Source organism: Thunnus albacares, chromosome 2, assembly GCF_914725855.1.
Source record: "Thunnus albacares chromosome 2, fThuAlb1.1, whole genome shotgun sequence".
Lineage (NCBI taxonomy): Eukaryota > Metazoa > Chordata > Actinopteri > Scombriformes > Scombridae > Thunnus > Thunnus albacares.
Window position 1 is genome coordinate 11,993,703 of NC_058107.1, and position 21,089 is coordinate 12,014,791.

The following is a 21,089-nucleotide window of genomic DNA, read 5'->3' on the forward strand; positions in this document are numbered from 1 at the left end:
TGTAAATAAAAAAGAAGGGTGGATGTTAAATGAAAGAAGATTATAAAAAATCCCTTCCATTCATGAAGAATTGAAAGGATGAAGAGGTAAAGGAACAAAAGATGTAAGGAAAGAAAGGAAAATGGACAGGAAGGATGGTAGGGTAAGGAAGAGAAAAATAGAGAAGGTGGAGAGGTAAAAGAAAAAAAGGAAAAAGAAAGGAGAGGGTGGGTGGATGGATGGCAAAGGAAGAAGAAAGGAAAATCAAGTGAAGGAGGATGGGAGAGAGCCCTACCTCCCATCCATGAAGGAAAAATGATGGAGATGAAGATGGAAAGGAAAAGTAGTGGAAGAAGAGATGATGGATAGAAAGGTACAGAGGAAGGAAGTGGAAGGAACATTTAAGAGAAAGAAAGAAAAAGACAGTAAGAGTAGAGGTGTAAAGGAGAGAGGGTGAGAGAAAAACTAAGTTTAAAGATAAAACGGTGGAAGATGATAGAATATAAAGGAAAGGAAAAGTGGATGGGTGAAACAGAGGGATTAAGGAGAGAAAATAGAGAGGAAGATGAAGGAGCAGGATAAGTAGAGGGTGGAATGGTGTAAGAAACAAGATTAAAGATAAGAAGCATGGAGATGTAAAAGATAGGAAATAAGAGACAAAGGGTGAAGAGTGAAAAGAAGGAATGTGGAGGATGGAAGGAGTATGAAAGGAAAAGTAAGAAGAATGAAGGAGAGAAAGAGTGGAGGTGTTAAGGGTGGAGGATGAAGGATAGAAAAAGTGGAGGAAAATGAAGGAAGACAGGGTGGATGGTTCAAGAATCAAGAAAAAAAATAGTGTAAAAGTAAGAGATAAAGGACAGGAGGAATGGAAAATAAAGAATGAGTTGGAGGAGATGGAGGGTGGAGAGGTGAAAGAGTAGATGAGTTAGGGAGTAAGATGAGATGGAGAGAGTGAGTAACAAGATTAAAGATAAGAAGCATGGAGATGTAAAGGACAAGAAATGAGAGAAAGGGTGAAGAGGGAAAGGAAATAATGAGGATGGAAGGAGTATGAAAGGGAAAGTAAGAAGAATGAAGGAGAGAAAGAGAGGAGGTGTTCAGAATGGAGGATGAAGGAGAGAAAGGGTGGATCGGAGAAGGAGATGAAAGATGGAAAGGGTTGAGAATCATAGAATAAGAGATGAAGGATAGAAAAAGTGGAGAGGAAAATGAAGGAAGATGGGATGGGAGAGGTAGGAAGAAGACAGACAGGAACATGAAGGATTTAAAGGATAGAGGGGAAAGAAGAAAGATGAAGCTTGGGAGAGGGGAGAGGGAGGAAGATTGAGGAAAGAAAAAGTTGACAGGAGAAAGGGAGATGAGAGGAAGGGTGGAAAGGAAATAAGGAGAATTAGGGACAGAAAGGAGGGATGGTTAAAGGAAGATAAAAAATCCTCTTATCCATGAATGATAGAAAGGTTAGAGGGGGAAAAGAAAAAACAATGGATGGATAGCAGAGGAAGGAAGGAAGAAGAAAGAAAGGAAAATCAAGTGAAGAAGGATGAGAGAGAACCCTACTTCCCATCCATGAAGGATAGAAAGGCTGAGAGAAAAACTAAGGAAGTTTAAAGATACAAACAGTAGAAGATGATAGAATATGAAGGAAAGGAAAAGTAGATGGGTGAAACAGGGGGATTAAGGAGAGAAAGGATAGAGAGGAAGATGAAGGAGCAGGATAGGTAAAGGGTGGAAAGGTATAGGAAACAAGATTAAAAGAAGCATGGAGATGTAAAGGACAAGAAATAAAAGAAAGGGTGAAGAGTGAAAGGAAATAATGTGGAGGATGAAAGGAGTATGAAAGGGAATGTAAGAAGAATGAAGGACAGGAAGAGTGGAGGTGTTAAGGGTGGAGGATGAAGGAGAGAAATTGGAGAAGGAGATGAAAGATGGAAAGGGTTGAAAATCGAAGAATAAGATGAAGGATAGAAAAAGTGCAGAGGAAAATGAAGGAAGATGATGAAGAGAAAGGGTGGATGGTTGAAGAATCAAGAAAAAGAATAGTGTAAAGGTAGGAGATAAAGGACAGGAAGGATGGAAGGGTTAAAAGAGAAAGATGGAGGACAGGAGGAATGGAAAATAAAGAATATGAGTTGAAGGAGGTGAAGAGTGGAAAGATGAAAGAGAAAATATGAAAGTGAGGAAGAATAGACAAGTTAGGGAGTGATATGAGATGGAGAGAGTGACTGAATAAAGAAATGAGAGAAAAGGATGATGTCTAAAGGAAAAAAGTGGAAGAGTGAGAAAGATGTAGGAGAGGAACAGTTGAGGGGAGTGGGAGGGAGAAGGAAGTGAAGGGTGGAGAGGTAAAGGAAAGGGAGGAAAATTACATACAGTTGAAAGAAGGTAAAGGAGAGAAAGGATAGAGGAAGAAAAGATGGAGCTGGATGATAGAAGGTAGAGTGATATAGGAAACAAGATTAAAGTTAGGAAGTGTGCAGATGTAAAAGAGGAAATAGGATAGAAAGGGTGGAGAGGAAAATGAAGGAATGTAGGAGGAGGATGAGAGGAGCATGGAAGGGAAAAAATGAAGGAGAGGAAGAGTGGAGGGGAGATGAAGGGACGGATGGATAAGAGAAAAAAGAAGAAGACAGACAGGAACATGAAGGATTTAAAGGGTAGAGAGGAAAGAAGAAAGATGAAGCTTGGATGGGAGAGGGAGGAAGATTTAGGAAAGAAAAGGTTGACAGGAGAAAGGGAGATGAGAGGAAGTGTGGAAAGGAAGGAAGGAAGAATCAGGGACAGAAAGGAGGGAAGATGGAGGAGCAGGATAGGTAGAGGGTGGAGTGGTATAGGAAATGAGAATAAGGATAGGAAGCATGGAGATGTAAAGGATAGAAAATAAAAGAGAAAGGGTGAAGAGGGAAAGGGAAGAATTAGGAGGACGGAAGGAGTATGAAAGGGAAAATAAGAAGAATGACGGAGAGAAAGAGTGGAGATGTTAAGGGTGGAGGATGATTGATTTTTAAACTCAACATTTATTAACCACTATGTACACTGTAAAAAAAACATAATACACTACATTAACACATACATTATATAATTACATATCAGGTATCAAAGTTACATCAGCACATGTCCAAAACTCAACTGTCCATCTATTACAGAGCAGAGCACCCCCCCATAACCCCAAATCAGCTGGAAAGTCTCCAGGTCATGAGCAGCTCTGTAAAAACTAAACTCTACCAGCAGTCTGGACTTCACCATTCTGACAAAAACAGGAACCACATCAACATTCAGCTCTTCCTCCACCTTCCTCCTGCGGCTCACATACACCGCCATCTTTGCCTGTCCCAAAACAAAGTTCAATATCTGACACTTGTTCTTCTGTTGGCGAGTGTATTTAAAACCACAAATAAAAACCTGCTTCATAAAAATTTCTCCATATCTGCTAAAAATGGTTTCCAACAACACAAACAGAGCCGTCAGACGAGAGCACTCTGAGAAACAGACCTCCATGCTGGTTTGACGTCAGGGTCTAAGTCCAGATAAGTCCTCCACGGGGTGTCACTGCGTCCATTCAGTTTGTTCTGGTTCAAGGTTTTAACCATCAACTTATACAGAGTCTTTCCTGAGGCGTCCTCCAAAGAAGCTCCCACAGGGTCGACAGGCTCAAGTAAAGGACCAGAGCAGTTTTTGAAATCCGGAAACAGTCCAATGGTGGGATAGGGTTCCGTACAGTTTGGCAGCAGCGCGCCATCACAAAAGTCAGTTAACAGAAGGCATTGATGTCCTGTCAGCTTCTGTTTCTAATGTTTCAGTAACTGGTTTATGACTCGTAGGATAAGGATAAGGATAAGAAGCATGGAGATGTAAAGGATAGGAAATAAAAGAAAGGGTGAAGAGGGAAAAGAAATAATGAGGATGGAAGGAGTATGAGGGAAAGTGGAGAGGAAGAGTGGAGATGTTAAGGGTGGAGGATGAAGGAGAGAAAGGGTGGACCGGAGAAGGAGATGAAAGATGGAAAGGGTTGAAAATCATAGAATAAGAGATGAAGGATAGAAAAAGTGGAGAGGAAAATGAAGGAAGATGGGATGGGAGAGGTAGGAAGAAGACAGACAGGAACATGAAGGATTTAAAGTGTCAGGCTCGGGGAAGCAGGAGTGGACCCAAACGCAGAGGCCGGAATGCAGATATGATGAAAAACTCTTTTAATTGTGGATGGTCACGGACAGGTAAACAGGGCTGAACAGAACTAGCAGAAGGAACAACACAAAACGATCCAACAAATACTGAACAGGGAAACAGAAGAAAAACCCAGAAAACAAACTCAATGCCATCTATACTAACCCATCCAAAACCAAGCACAAACCCAAGCACACAACCCAACAAACTAATGATTCAATCCTCTAAAAGCCACCACCCAAATCATACAAGAAAACCCTATGAACTGAGGGACTAAACAGACGTGCAAAACCAGGAGAGCCCACAGAACACAACATAAGACCAAAAAAACACCCAAAGTCCAGGCAAGATGTGACAGAACCCCTCCCTTAAGGGACAGATCCCAGACGTCCCACAAACACCACCAAGGGACACAGGATGGACGGCCGACGCAAGACGGGGGGGAGGAGGAGGCCAAAAGTGACAGTCCATAGGCCATGAAAGAGCAGGTAGCTAGGGAAGTGGCGCAGGGGTAGGTAGCCAGCATGCAGGGAGCAAAGGAGGTGGTGCTCAGGAAGGGCCAGGACATGGGGAAGCAGGAAGATGGTGCACAGGCAGATGGCCAGGACACTGGGAGCCAGGGAGATGGCACTCAGGTAGAAAGTCTGAGGCCAGACAGGGGCAGAGCATAAGAGTCCAGGTGGACGGCCAGGGGGCTGGACAGAGGCAGAGCCATAAAGTTCAGGGGGATGGCCTGGAGGCAAGACAGGCAGACTCTGGCGGCGACGCCACAGGGGATGCTGCACACTCGGGCGGCGACGCCACAGGGGATGCTGCACACTCGGGCGGAGACGCAACAGGGGATGCTGCACACTCGGGCGGAGACGCAACAGGGGATGCTGCAGACTATGGAACGGGGGGCTGGCACAGCTCCGGAACAAGGGATAGCTGCGCTGGCCCAGCAGGGACGGAGGGTTGCTGCACGCCAGCAGGGACGGAGGGTTGCTGCACGCCAGCAGGGACGCTGGGGAGCAGAGACTCTGGGGCGCGGAGACTCTGAGGCGCTGGAGAGGACAGGCCAGGTGGCAAGGTGACCCAAGGAACGGTGTGGTCGTCTGCGTTGACGACCGGACCTCTGGTTGGCGCTCCGAGGGCCTCCCAGAGCCAACCGGGTGCCCAGGTAGGGGTTTTGGGTTGGTGCTGGCTCAGGAGTGGCAGGCTGCTGGCTAGCTGGCTCCTTGCTAGCAGTCTTAGATAACTGATAATAAAAGTACTTCAGCAAAGTCATCTGAGCTGGAATGTCTGGAGTGGAAGCCGAATGGCAGCGCTGGTGGTTGGCAAGCTTGGAGGCCCGTCTGGCTGATCGAGGTCCCCCCAGTGCCAGACGGGTTCCTTGAAAACAGTTTGTCTCTGCTGGGTCCATTACTGGTTGGATCGTTCTGTCAGGCTCGGGGAAGCAGGAGTGGACCCAAACGCAGAGGCCGGAATGCAGATATGATGAAAAACTCTTTTAATTGTGGATGGTCACGGACAGGTAAACAGGGCTGAACAGAACTAACAGAAGGAACAACACAAAACGATCCAACAAAGACTGAACAGAAAACCCGAACTTAAAGAAACTGAACTAACAAGGAGATGAGGTGCAGGTGGGGAGATGGGTGGAGAACTGGAGAGGGGAATGAACATACAGGGAGCTGATTGGCTGAGGACACACAGGGAGCGGGGCAGGGCTGACGAGGCTAACACAGGGCAGGTGTGGGGAAGACAGCAGGGCAGGGCTAACGAGTCCAAATGCAGGGCAGGTGTGGAGGAGCACATGAACACACAAGGGAAACAGAAGAAAAACCCAGAAAACAAACTCAATGCCATCTATACTAACCCATCCAAAACCAAGCACAAACACAAACCCAAGCACACAACCCAACAAACTAATGATTCAATCCTCTAAAACCCACCACCCAAATCATACAAGAAAACCCTATGAACTGAGGGACTAAACAGACGTGCATAACCAGGAGACCCCACAGAACACAACATAAGACCAAAAAAACACCCAAAGTCCAGGCAAGATGTGACATTAAAGGGTAGAGAGGAAAGAAGATGAAGCTTGGATGGAAGAGGGAGGAAGATTTAAGTAAAAAAAAAAGTTGACAGGAGAAAGAGAGATGAGAGGAAGGGTGGAAATGAAGGCGAATTAGAGACAGAAAGGAGGGATGGTTAAAGGAAGATAGAAATGCTCTTATCCATGAATGATAGTAAGGTTAGAGAGTGACAAGAAAAAACAATGGATGGATAGCAGAAGAAGGAAGAAGAAAGAAAGAAAAATCAAGTGAAGAAGGATGGGAGAGAACCCTACTTCCCATCCATGAAGGATAGAAAGGATGGAGAGAAGTTGAAAGAAACAAAAGTTGGATAGGAGAGAGAAAAACTAAGTTTAAAGATACAACAATGGAGGATGATACAACAAACAGAGGCATTAAGGAGAGAAAGGATAGAGGGGAAGATGGAGGAGCCGGATAGGTAGAGGGTGGAATGGTATAGGAGACAAGATTAAAGATAAGAAGCATGGAGATGTAAAGGATAGAAAATAAAAGAAAGGGTGAAGAGGAAAAGGAAGGTATGTGGAGGATGAAAGGAGTATGAAAGGGAAAGTAAGAAGAATGAAGGACAGGAAGAAAGGAGATGTTAAGGGTGGAGGATGAAGGAGAGAAAGATGGAAAGGCTTGAGAATCTAAGAATAAGAGATGAAGGATAGAAAAAGTGGAGGAAAATGAAGGAAGATGAAGAGAAAGGGTGGATGGTTCAAGAATCAAGAAAAAGAATAGCGTAAAGGTAGGAGATGAAGGACAGGAGGAATGGAAAACAAAGAATGAGTTGAAGGAGATGGAGGATGGAGAGGTGAAAGAGAAAACAAAAGAGAGAAAGAGTAGATGAGTTAGGGAGCAAGGTGTAAAGACTGATAATTACACCTTGAGGTGGACGGGCAGTCCACGCCTTTACTTGAAGAGTTTACCAACTTTTATGTAAACAGTGTCACGGCTCTTGTCAATCAGATGTAATTGTCTTTTTAACGTGCTGACGTGCTACGGTAAGCGTATTGTATCATTTCCGGTTGCCGACTGTGTCTACTGATAGCGTTGTTGCTGCTCTCATCTCAGTTGATTTTCATATATATATCACATTACTGTGGATTAATATCTGCTGTATATTTAAACTTTCGCTAGTTTTACACAAGCACTCTCAGCGCTTTTCTCTTAGCGACTTTTCTCGCTAATCGCACAAGTTGTTAGTCACTTTAGCTCTGCAGCTAGCACTAGCAGCTAACTTAAACTAAGCAGTTAGCGATGGCTTCTCTCTCTCCCTCTCGTTCTCCTGCTCTCTCTTGCTCGGTGTGTCAAATGTTTAGTTATTCCTCTGCCTCCTTTAGTAATAGTGGTAAGTGTAATAAGTGTAGTTTATTTGCAGCACTGGAGGCAAGGCTTAGTGAATTGGAAGCGCGGCTCCGCACCATGGAAAAACAATCAGCTGCTAATATAGTTAGCCAGCCCCTAGTATCCGGTGCGGGCCGACCTAGCGTAGCTTCCAGTCCCCCGGTAGCTCCCGAGCAGCCGGGAAGCCAGGGCGGCTGGGTGACTGTCCGAAGGAAGCATAGCCCTAAGCAGAAGCCCACGGTTCACCACCAACCAGTTCATGGTTCTAACAGGTTCTCCCCACTCAGCGACACACCCGCCGAGAAACAAACTCTGATTATTGGCAGCTCCATAGTCAGAAACGTGAAGTTAGCGACACCAGCAGCTATAGTTAAATGTATTCCTGGGGCCAGAGCGGGCGACATTGAGTCAAACTTAAAACTGCTGGCTAAGAATAAACGTAAATATGGTACGATTGTCATCCATATCGGCGGCAACGACTCCCGATTACGCCAATCAGAGATCACCAAAATTAATGTTGAGTCGGTGTGAACATTTGCAAAAACAATGTTCTCCGTAATTTTCTCTGGACCGCTGCCTAATCTGACCAGTGATGTCATGTATAGCCGCATGTCACAATTTAACCGCTGGTTGTCGAGGTGGTGTCCAGCAAACGATGTGGGCTTCATAGATAATTGGCAGACTTTCTGGGGAAGACCTGGTCTGATTAGGAGAGACGGCATACATCCCACTTTGGATGGAGCTGCTCTCATATCCAGAAATATGGCCAAGTTTATTAGTAAACCAAAACCATGACAACCCAGAGTTGAGACCAGGAGGCAGAGCTGCAGTCCTACACGCTTCTCTGCGCTTCCATTAGAGCAGTTACCCACCCAAAACCACATAGAGACTGTGTCTGTCCCCCGACCACATAAATCAATTAAATCCAAAGTAAACAAAAGAAGAGTCATTCATGAAAATCTAGTAAAACTTAAAACCACTACTGCAATAGTACAACAAAATAAGATAATTAAATGTGGACTCTTGAACATTAGATCTCTTTCATCTAAAGCTGTTTTAGTAAACGATTTAATTTCAGATCATCATATTGATTTATTTTGTCTCACTGAAACCTGGCTGTGTCATGCCTAAATGAATCCACTCCCCCCAGTCATATTAATACTCATATTCCTCGAGACACTGGCCGAGGAGGAGGAGTTGCAGCCATTTTCAACTCAAGCCTAATCATCAACCCTAGACCTAAATTTAATTATAACTCATTCGAAAGCCTTGTTCTTAGTCTCTCTCAGCCAACCTGGAAAACTTTACAGCCAGTTCTATTTGTTATAGTGTATCGTCCTCCTGGCCCGTACTCTGAATTCCTATCTGAATTCTCAGAGTTTTTGTCGTGTTTAGTCCTTAGTACAGATAAAGTAATTATAGTAGGTGATTTTAATATTCATGTGGACGTTGATAGTGACAGTCTCAGCACTGCATTTATCTCATTATTAGACTCAATTGGCTTCTCTCAGTGTGTAAATAATCCCACTCACCGTCTTAACCACACCCTAGACCTTGTTCTGGTTTATGGGATTGAAATTGAACATTTAATAATTTTTCCACAAAATCCTATTTTGTCAGATCATTTTTTTAATAACTTTTGAATTCCTATTACTGGATTATACACCATTAGACAAAAATGTCCTCACTAGACTCTATCTGATAGTGTTGTAGATAAATTTAAGGAAGCAATTCCGTCAGTACTGAATTCACTGCCATGTCTCAATACTACAGAGGACTCTTATGTTAACTTTAGTCCCTCCCAAATTGATAATCTTATTGATAGTGCTGCAGGCTCACTAAGACAAACACTCGACTCCATCTCCCACTTAAAAAAGAAGATAATAAAACATAAGAGGTTAGTTCCATGGTATAACTCCCAAACCCGCAAATTAAAGCAAACATCGCGAAAATTGGAAAGGATTTGGCGTTCCACCAAAGTAGAAGAATCTCGCTTAGTCTGGCAAGGTAGTCATATAGGAAGGCCCTCTGTAATGCCAGAGCCGCCTATTACTCAGCATTAATAGAAGAGAATAAAAACTGCCCTAGGTTCCTTTTCAGCACTTTGGCCAGGCTGACAAAGAGTCATAACTCTACTGATCCATGTATTCCTATAGCTCTCAGTAGTAACGACTTTATGAGCTTCTTTAATGATAAAATTCTAACTATTAGAGACAAAATTAACCACCTCCTGCCCTCGACAGGCACCGTTCTCTCCCCAAACACAGGAACCTTAGTAACAGCAGTAAATCCTGACATATATTTGGACTGTTTTTCTCCAGTAGACTTGTCTGAACTAACTTCAATGATTTGTTCAGCTAAACCATCAACCTGTCTCTTAGATCCCATCCCAACTAGGCTGCTTAAGGAAGCCTTACCCTTAGTGAGCACTTCTTTACTAGATATGATCAATTTGTCTTTAGTAACAGGCTATGTACCACAGTCCTTTAAAGTAGCTGTAATTAAACCTCTTAAACCTAGGTCAAAGCAGATGGCCGCCCACCAAGAGCCGGGGTCTGCTTGAGGTTTCTACCCGTTAAAGGGGAGTTTTTCCTTACCGCTGTCGCCAAGTGCTTGCTCATGAGGGAATTGTTGGGTCTCTGTAAATTAAAGAGTACGGTCTTGACCTGCTCTATGTGAAAAGTGCCTTGAGATGACTTCTGTTGTGATATGGCGCTATATAAATAAAAATTGATTGATTGATTGATTGATTGATTGAAGGTGGAGATTGAGAGAGTGAATGAGTAAAGAAATGAGAGAAAGGCCAGAGAGATACAGGAAGAATAATGAAGGATAGGAAGAGTTGAGGGGGAAAGTAGGCAGATGAAAGACAGGAACATAAAGAATGAATTCAAGAGATGATGTTGAGAAATAGAGAAAGGAATATGAAGAAGCAAAAGAAAGGGAAATGAATAAGAGGACAGGGGGAAATGTAAAGGATAGAAGATGACAGAAGAGAGGTTGATGGGAGAGGGAGGAAGATGTAGGAGAGGAAAAGTTGATGAGATACAGGGAGATGAAGAAATGAAGGAAAAAAGGACAAGAAAGTAGATCAATAAACAGTTAAGACAGAAGATTAAGGGGGGAAGGGATGGATGGGTAAAACAAGAAAGATGAAGGAGAGGAGGAATGTAGAATAAAAGGATAGTTGGAGAAGGAGGGTGGAGAGGTGAAAGAAAACATGAAAGAGAGGAAGAGTAGATGAGTTAGGGAGCAAGATGTTGATGGAGAGAGTGAATATAGAAATGAGAGAAAAGGATGATGTCTGAAGGAAGAAAGTGGAAGAGTGAGAAAGATGTAGGAGAGGAACAGGAAAGGAAAAAGAAAATTACACATACAGCTGAAAGAAGGTAAAGGAGAGAAAGGATGGAGAGGAAAAGGGGAGAGAGAAAGAGTTGGTGGGAAAGAAAGGGGAGACAGAGAGGTAAAAGAATATCAATGACAGGAAGTGGAGAGTAATGAGATGAGAAAGAAGAAGGACAGAGAGGAAGGAAGTTGATGATAGAACAAATGGAAAGGAAAATGAAACAAGAACAGGTAGAGTGGAGAGGTGTGAGGAGGATTAAGAAGATGAACAGAGAGGAAAGGAGGGAGAATGAATGAGAGGGAGGGTGGATGGAGAGGAATGGAGATGAAAGAGCAATGGTGGAGAGACAACTAATATAAAGGCTGGAGAGATACAAGAAGAATGATGAAGGATTGGAAGGGTTGAGGGGAGAAGAAGGAAGATGAAAGACAGGAACATAAAGAATGAATTAAAGAGATGATGTTGAGAAATAGGAAGGATGAAAAAGTGAAAAAGTGGAGGAAAATGAAGGAAGATGATGAAGAGAAAGGGTGGATGGTTAAAGAATCAAGAAAAAGAATAGTGTAAAGGTAGGAGATAAAGGACAGGAAGGATGGATAGGTAAAATGAGAAAGATAAGGGACAAGAGGAATGGAAAATAAAGAATATGAGTTGAAGTAAATAATGATTAAAAAAGAAGGGTGGATGGTTAAATTAGATGATTATAAAAAATCCCTTCCATTCATGAAGAACTGAAAGGATGAAGAGGTAAAGGAAAGGTATGAAAATGGACAGGAAGGATGGCAGAGCAAGGTAGAGAAAAAATAGAAAGGATGAAGAGGTAAAAGAAAAGGGAAGGAAAAGAAAAGGGCGGATGGGTGGATGGATAGCAGAGGAAGGAAGAAGAAAGGAAAATCAAGTGAAGGAGGACGGGAGAGAGCCCTACCTCCCATCCATGAAGGACAGAAAAGTCAATGATAGTGGAGGAAAAAGAGGAAAGGTCATTAGGTAAAGGAAGCAAGGTGGAAGAAAAGAAAAGAAAGTGATGGTGAGAGGGTGGATGGTAGAAGTAGGAAGGTGAAGGGAGGAAGATGGAAGATGAAGGATGACTAAGAAGGATGCAATACAAAGGAAAAGGAAGGAAAGGGAAGGTGGAGAGGCAAAGGAAGGAGAGGAGAGACAGTAAGATCAAAAGGATGAGAGAGGAAGAAATGAGGAAGATGGACAGAAAACAAAGTAGAGGGAGGGTGGATAGGAGAGGGAGGGTAAATAAGAAAAAGGGAAGTTGGAAAGAGCATTTAAGGGAAAGAAAGAAAAGGACAGGAAGAGTGGAGGTGTAAAGGAGAGAGGGTGAAGGAGAGAAAGGGTGGACTGGAGATGAAGATGAATGATGAAGGATGGAAAGGTTTGAGAAGGAAAGGATAGGAGATGAAGGAAAGAAACATGGGACAAACATGAAGGAGGACGAAGAAAAGAAAGGGTGGGTGTTAAAGAAAGTAGAACAAGAAACAGAATAGCATAAAGGTAAAGAAAGAAGATGGATGGATGGATGGGTAAAACAAGAAAGATGAAGGAGAGGAACAGTTGAGGGGAGTGAGAGGGAGAAGGAAGTGAAGGGTGGAGAGGTAAAGGAAAGGGAGGAAAATTACAGATACAGCTGAAAGAAGGTAAAGGAGAGAAAGGATGGAGAGGAAGAAAAGAGGAAGTAGCTGGGTGATAGAAGGTGGAGTGATATAGGAAACAAGATTAAAGTTAGGAAGTGTGGAGATGTAAAAGAGGAAAAGGGATAGAAAGGCTGGAGAGGTAAATGAAGAAATGTAGGAGGAGGATGAAGGGAACATGGAAGAGGAAAAACATGAAGGAGAGAAAAGTGGAAGAGAGATGAAGGGATGGATGGATGGGAGAGGAAGGAAGAAGAAGGACAGGAACATGAAGGATTTAATGGATAGAGAGGAAAGAAGATGAAGCTTGGATGGGAGGGAGAGGAAGATTTAGGAAAGAAAAAGTTGACAGGAGAAAGAGATGAGAGGAAGGGTGGAAAGGAAATAAGGAGTATGAGGGACAGAAAGGAGGGATGGTTAAAGGAAGAGAAATTGCTCTTATCCATGAATGATAGAAAGGTTCAGAGAAAAACTAAGTTTAAAGATACAACAGTAGAAGATGATAGAATATAAATGAAAGGAAAAGTGGATGGATGAAACAGGGGGATTAAGGAAAGAAAGAATGGAGAGAAAGAAAGGAAGATGGAGGAGCAGGATAGGTAGAGGGCGGAGTGGTATAGGAAACAAGAATAAGGATAGGAAGCATGGAGATGTAAAGGACAAGAAATAAAAGAAATGCTGAAGAGGAAAAAGGAAAGAATGTGGGGGATGAAAGGAGTATGAAAGGGAAAATAAGAATGAAGGACAGGAAGAGTGGAGATGTTAAGGGTGGAGGATGAAGGAGAGAGAGATGGAAAGGGTTGAAAATCAAAGAATAAGAGATGAAGGATAGAAAAAGTGGAGGAAAATGAAGGAAGTTGATGAAGAGACAGGGTGGATGTTAAAGAATAGAGATGAAGGACAGGAGGAATGGAAAACAAAGAATAAGAGTTGGAGGAGATGGAGGGTGGAGAGGTGAAAGAGAAAACATGAATGAGAAGAAGAGTAGATGAATTACAGAGCGAGATGGAGAGAGTGAATGAGTAAAGAAATGAGAGAAAGGCCAGAGAGATACAGGAAGAATAATGAAGGATAGGAAGGGTTGAGGGGAGAAGGAGGAAGATGAAAGACAGGAAAATAAAGAATGAATTAAAGAAATGGTGTGTTGGAGAAATAAAGAAAGGAATATGAAGGACGGGGAAATGTAAAGGATAGAAGATGACAGAAGAGAGGTGGCTGGGAGAGGGAGGAAGATGTAGTGGAAAGGAAAAGTTGACAGGAGAAAGGGAATGAAAGAAATGAAGGAAAAAAGGACAGGAAGGTGATGTAAATAATGATGAAAAGAAGGGTGGATGGTTAAATGAAAGAAGATAAAAAAATCCCTTCCATCCATGAAGAACTGAAAGGATGAAGAGATAAATGAAAAAAAGATGTAAGGAAAGGAAGGAAAATGGACAGGAAGGATGGTAGAGCAAGAAAGAGAAAAAATAGAAAGGGTGAAGAGGTAAAAGAAAAGGGAAGGAAAAGAAAGGAGAGGATGGGTAGATGGATAGCAAAGGAAGAAGAAAGGAAAATCAAGTGAAGAAGGACGGGAGAGATCCCTGCCTCCCATCCATGAAGGACAGAAAGGCTGGGAGAAAATTAAGGAAGATTAAAAAATACAAACAGAAGATGATAGAATATAAAGGAAAGGAAAAGTGGATGGGTGAAACAGAGGGATTAAGGACAGAAAGAATAGAGAGGAAAATGAAGGAGCAGGATAGGTAGAGGGTGGAAAGGTATAGGAAATAAGATATAAGATAGGAAGCATGGAGATGTAAATGATAGAAAATAAAAGAAAGGGTGAAGAGGAAAAGGAAGGAATGTGGAGGATGGAAGGAGTATGAAAGGAAAAGTAAGAAGAATGAAGGAGAGAAAGAGTGGAGGTGTTAAGGGTGGAGGATGAAGGATAGAAAAAGTGGAGGAAAATGAAGGAAGACAGGGTGGATGGTTCAAGAATCAAGAAAAAAATAGTGTAAAGGTAGGAGATAAAGGACAGGAGGAATGGAAAATAAAGAATGAGTTGGAGGAGATGGAGGGTGGAGAGGTGAAAGAGAAAACATGAATGAGAGGAAGAGTAGATGAATTAAGGAGCGAGATGGAGAGTGAATAGGTAAAGAAATGAGAGAAAGGCCAGAGAGATACAGGAAGAACGATGAAGGATAGGAAGAGTTGAAGGGAGAAGAAGGAAGATGAAAGACAGGAAAATAAAGAATGAATTAAAGAGATGATGAGAAATAGAGAAAGGAATATGAAGAAGGAAAAGGAAAGAAATGTATAAGAGGACAGGGGGAAATGTAAAGGATAGAAGATGATGGAGATGAGAGGTGGATGGGAGAGGGAGGTGTTGAAAGAGATGAAATGTAAATGGATAAATGAAGGAAAATAAAGATTTTGCAGTAGAAGGATAGAAGATGAAGGTAAATAAAAGATAGAAAAGAGAAGAGGGAAGGGTGGAGAGGTATTTCAACAAAAATGCAAAAACAAGACATCAAGCCTTCACATTCAGATACATATACAGAGACCCTCCTCCCCCTCACTACAAACAGGGCCGTCTATACACCAACAATATCATTTAGCAGACTGTAATAAACATATTCAGCCCCAAGATAGAAAGGATAGAAAGATGAAGGAAGCTGAAAGAGAAAACTTGGATGGAGTAAGGTGTAGGAGAGGAACAGTTGAGGGGTAAAGGAAAGGGAGGAAAATTACAGATACAGTTGAAAGAAGGTAAAGGAGAGACAGGATGGAGAAGAATAAGAGAAGAGGAAGGAGCTGGGTGATAGCAGGTGGAGTGATATAGGAAACAAGATTAAAGTTAGTAAGCGTGGAGATATAAAGGATAGAAAATAAAAGAAAGGGTGAAGAGGAAAAGGGAAGAATGTGGAGGATGGAAGGAGTATGAAAGGGAAAATAAGAATGGAGGAGAGAAAGAGAGGAGGTGTTAAGGGTGGAGGATGAAGGAGAGAAAGATGGAAAGGCTTGAGAATCTAAGGATAAGAGATGAAGGATAGAAAAAGTGCAGAGGAAAATGAAGGAAGATGATGAAGAGAAAGGGTGGATGGTTAAAGAATCAAGAAAAAGAATAGTGTAAAAGTAGGAGATAAAGGACAGGAAGGATGGATAGGTAAAATGAGAAAGATGAGGGACAAGAGGAATGGAAAATAAAGGGTGGAGAGGTGAAAGAGAAGACAAGTTACAGAGTGAGATCGAGATGGAGAGAGTGAGTTGGTGAAGAAATGAGAGAAAGACCAGAGAGATGGATAGGAAGGGTTGAGAAGAAAAGAAGAAAGATGACAGACAGGAACATAAAGAATGAATTAAAGAAATGGTTTTAAGAAAGAGATAGGAATATGAAGAAGAGGGAGGAAGAAGCAGGACAGGAAAAGTTGATGAGAGACAGGGAGATGAAGAAGTGAAGGAAAAAAGGACAAGAAGGTGGAGATGTAAATAATGATAAAAAAAGAAGGGTGGATGGTTAAATGAAAGAAGATTACAAAATCCCTTCCATCCATGAAGAATTGAAAGGATGAAGAGATAAATGAAAAAAAGATGTAAGGAAAGGAAGGAAAATGGACAGGAAGGATGGTAGGGCAAGTATGAGAAAAAAATAGAAAGGGTGAAGAGGTAAAAAAGGGAAGGAAAAGAAAGGAGAGGATGGGTAGATGGATAGCAGAGGAAGGAAGAAGAAAGGAAAATCAAGTGAAGAAGGAGGGGAGAGATCCCTACCTCCCATCCATGAAGGATAAATGATGGAGATGAAGATGGAGAGGAAAAGTAGTGGAAGAAGAGATGAGGGATAGAAAGGTACAGAGTTAGACAAAAGGAGGATGGAAGGATCATTTAAAGGGAAAGAAAGAGGGTGGGTAGGAGAGGAAGGATAAATATGATGAAAGATAAAGCAGGTGGAACAGTAAAGGAAGATGAGGGATAGAAAGGTGGAGAGGCAGAGGAAGGAAGTGGAAGGAACATTTAGGAAAGAGAAGGACAGGAAGAGTAGAGGTGTAAAGGAGAGAGGGTGAGAGAAAAACTAAGTTTAAAGATAAAACGGTGGAAGATGATAGAATATAAAGGAAAGGAAAAGTGGATGGGTGGAACAGAGGGATTAAGGAGAGAAAGAATAGAGAGGAAGATGAAGGAGCAGGATAGGTAGAGGGTGGAAAGGTATAGGAAACAAGATTAAAGACAGGAAGCATGGAGATGTAGATAGGAAATAAAAGAAAGGGTGAAGAGTGAAAGGAAATATGTGGAGGGTGGAAGGAGTATGAAAAGGAAAGTAAGAAGGATGAAGGAGAGAAAGAGTGGAGATGTTAAGGGTGGAGGATGAAGGAGAGAAAGATGGAAAGGCTTGAGAATCTAAGGACGATGAAGGTGAAGGATAGAAAAGTGGAGAGGAAAATGAAGGAAGATGATGAAGAGGAAAGGGTGGATGGTTAAAGAATAGTGTGAAGGTAAAAGTAGGAGATGAAGGAGGGGAAGGGTGGATGAGTAAAACCAGAGAGATGAAGGACAGAAGGCATGGAAAACAAAGAATATGAGTTGGAGGAGATGGAGGGTGGAGAGGTGAAAGAGTAGATGAGTTAGGGAGTGAGATGAGATGGAGAGAGTGAGTGGGTGAAGAAATGAGAGAAAGACCGGAGGAATGGATAGGAAGGGTTGAGGAGAAAAGAAGAAAGACAGGAACATAAAGAAAGAATTATAGAAATGAAGTAGTTGAGAAACAGAGGAAGGAATATGAAGAAGGAAATGAATAAGAGGACAGGGGGAAATGTAAAGATAGACGGAGAAGAGAGGTGGATGGGAGAGGGAGGAAGAAGTGGGAGAGGAAAAGTTGATGAGAGACAGGGAGATGAAGAAATGAAGGAAAATTAAAGACATGAAGGTGGAGATGTAAATAATTAGATAAAGAGGAAGGGTGACTGGTTAAATGAAGATTTTTTAAAAAAAATATCCCTTCCATCCATGAAGGATGGAAAGGAAAGAGGTAAAGGAAAAAAGATGTAAGGAAAGGAAGGAAAATGGACAGGAAATAAGAAGGAAAGGAAAAGTAGATGGGTGAAACAGGGGGATTAAGGAGAGAAAGAATAGAGAGGAAGATGAAGGAGCAGGATAGGTAGAGGGTGGAAAGGTATAGGATTTAAGATTACATGGAGATGTAAAGGATAGAAAATAAAAGAAAGGGTGAAGAGGAAAAGGGAAGAATGTGGAGGATGGAAGGAGTATGAAAGGGAAAGTAAGAAGAATGAAGGAGAGAAAGAGAGGAGATGTTAAGGGTGGAGGATGGATAGAAATTGGAGAAGGAGATGAAAGATGGAAAGGGTTGAAAATCGAAGAATGAGAGATGAAGGACAGAAAAAGTGGAGGAAAATGAAGGAAGATGAAGAGAAAGGGTGGATGTTAATGAATAGCATAAAAGTAAAGTTAGGAGTGTGAAAGAAAATTGAACAGTAGGTTATCATTTTATAAATCTTTTGTATACATATATATACATATATATACATACAAATATATACATATATACATACATACACACATATATACATACATATATATACATATATATACACACACATATATATACATACATATACATATATATGTATATATATATACACACACAGACATACATACATATAAATCACACATATATATACACATATACATATATACACATATATACATATATATACATATATGTATACATATAAATACATACATACATACATATACACATATATATACACATACATAGACACACACACACATACATATACATATATACATATATATATACACACACACATATATATACATATATAAACACATACACATATATACACATAAACATACATATACACACATATATAAACATTAATATATACATATAAACATTAATATATACATATAAACATTAATATATACACAATGTATATATTTATGTATATATCAAATATATACATTAACATATACGGATTAATATATGCATATATACATTGATATATACATAAATATATATACGGTGTGCATACATTAAATATACACATCAATATATATTATGTATATATTAATGTATATACATTAATATATACATTAATATATACATACATACATTAATATATACATAAATATATACATTATGTGTATACTAAACATATACACTAATATATACGAATCAATCTATACATATATACATCAATCTATACATTATGAATATATTGAATATATACATTAATATATACATAGATATATATACATAGATATACACATTATGAATATATTGAATATATACATTAATATATACATTAATATATACACATATACATACATTGATATACACATATATACACATTAATATACACATATATACACATCAATATATACATATAAACATATTTATATATATACAATGTATATATCTATGTATATATTAAATATATACATTAATATATACATTATGAATATAATGAATATACATTGATATATACATAAATATATACATTAATATATATACATTATGTATATATTAAATATATACATTGATATATACATAAATATATACATTAGTATATACATTGTGCATATATTAAATATATACATTGATATATACATAAATATATACATTAGTATATACATTGTGCATATATTAAATATATACATTAATACATACATAAATATATATACACATATACATGCATTAATATACACATACATACATTAATATACACATATATACACATTAATATATACATAAACATACATATAAACATATACATATATACATATATATATATATATGTATATATATATATATATATATATATATATATATATATATATACACACACACACATATACATATACACATACATATACATAAATATATACATAAATATATGTAGGTATAGGGAAAATAAGAATGAAGGACAGGAAGAGTGGAGATGTTAAGGGTGGAGGATGAAGGAGAGAAAGGGTGGATTGGAGAAGGAGATGAAAGATGGAAGGGGCTGAAAAATCGAAGAATGAGAGATGAAGGATAGAAAAAGTGGAGAGGAAAATGAAGGAAGATGAAGAGAAAGGGTGGATGGTTAAAGAATCAAGAAAACGAATAGTGTAAAAGTAGGAGATAAAGGACAGGAAGGATGGATAGGTAAAATGAGAAAGATGAGGAACAAGAGGAATGAAAAATAAAGAATATGAGTTGAAGGAGGTGAAGAGTGGAAAGATGAAAGAGAAAATATGAAAGTGAGGAAGAGTAGACAAGTTAGGGAGTGAGATCGAGATGGAGAGAGTGAGTTGGTGAAGAAATGAGAGAAAGACCGGAGAGATGGATAGGAAGGGTTGAGCAGAAAAGAAGAAGATGAAAGACAGGAACATAAAGAATGAATTAAAGAGATGGTGTTAAGAAATAGAGAAAGGAATATGACGAAGGGAAAGGGAGGAAATGAATAAGAGGACGAGATGTAAAGAATAGATAGAAGGAGAAGAGAGGTGGATGAGAGAGGGAGGAAGAAGCAGGACAGGAAAAGTTGATGAGAGACAGGGAGATGAAGAAATGAAGGAAAATGAAGGACAGGAAAGTAGATCAATAAACAGAAAAACAGTAAAGACAGTAAAGAAATAGAGGAGGAATGTAGAATAAAGGTTAGGAGTTAAAGGAGATGGAAGGTGGAGAGGTGAAAGAAAACATGAAAGAGAGGAAGAGTAGATGAGTTAGGGAGTGAGATGAGATGGAGAGAGTGAGTGAATAAAGAAATGAGAGAAAAGGATGATGTCTAAAGGAAAAAAGAAGAGTGAGAAAGATGTAGGAGAGGAACAGTTGAGGGGAGTGAGAGGGAGAAGGAAGGCAAGGGTGGAGAGGTAAAGGAAAGGGAGGAAAATTACAGATACAGTTGAAAGAAGGTAAAGGAGAGAAAGGATGGAGAGGAAGAAAAGAGGAAGTAGCTGGGTGATAGAAGGTGGAGTGATATAGGAAACAAGATTAAAGTTAGGAAGTGTGGAGATGTAAAAGAGGAAAAGGGATAGAAAGGCTGGAGAGGTAAATGAAGAAATGTAGGAGGAGGATGAAGGGAACATGGAAGAGGAAAAACATGAAGGAGAGAAAAGTGGAAGAGAGATGAAGGGATGGATGGATGGGAGAGGAAGGAAGAAGGACCAGAACATGAAGGATTTAAAGGATAGAGTGGAAAGAAGAAAGATGAAGCTTGGATGAGAGGGAGAGGAAGATTGAGGAAAGATGGTTGACAGGAGAAAGGAAGACGAGAGGAAGTGTGGAAAGGAAGGAAGGAAGAATTAGGGACAGAAAGGAGGGATGGTTAAATAAAGGAAGATAAAAATTCCTCCCATCCATGAAGGATAGAAAGGCTCAGAGAAAATCTGAGTTTAAAGATACAACAGTGGAAGATGATAGAATATAAATGAAAGGAAAAGTGGATGGGTGAATCAGGGGGATTAAGGAGAGAAAGGATAGAGAGGAAGATGAAGGAGCAAGATAGGTAGAGGGTGGAATGCTAGAGTTGGAGGAGATGGAGGGTGGAG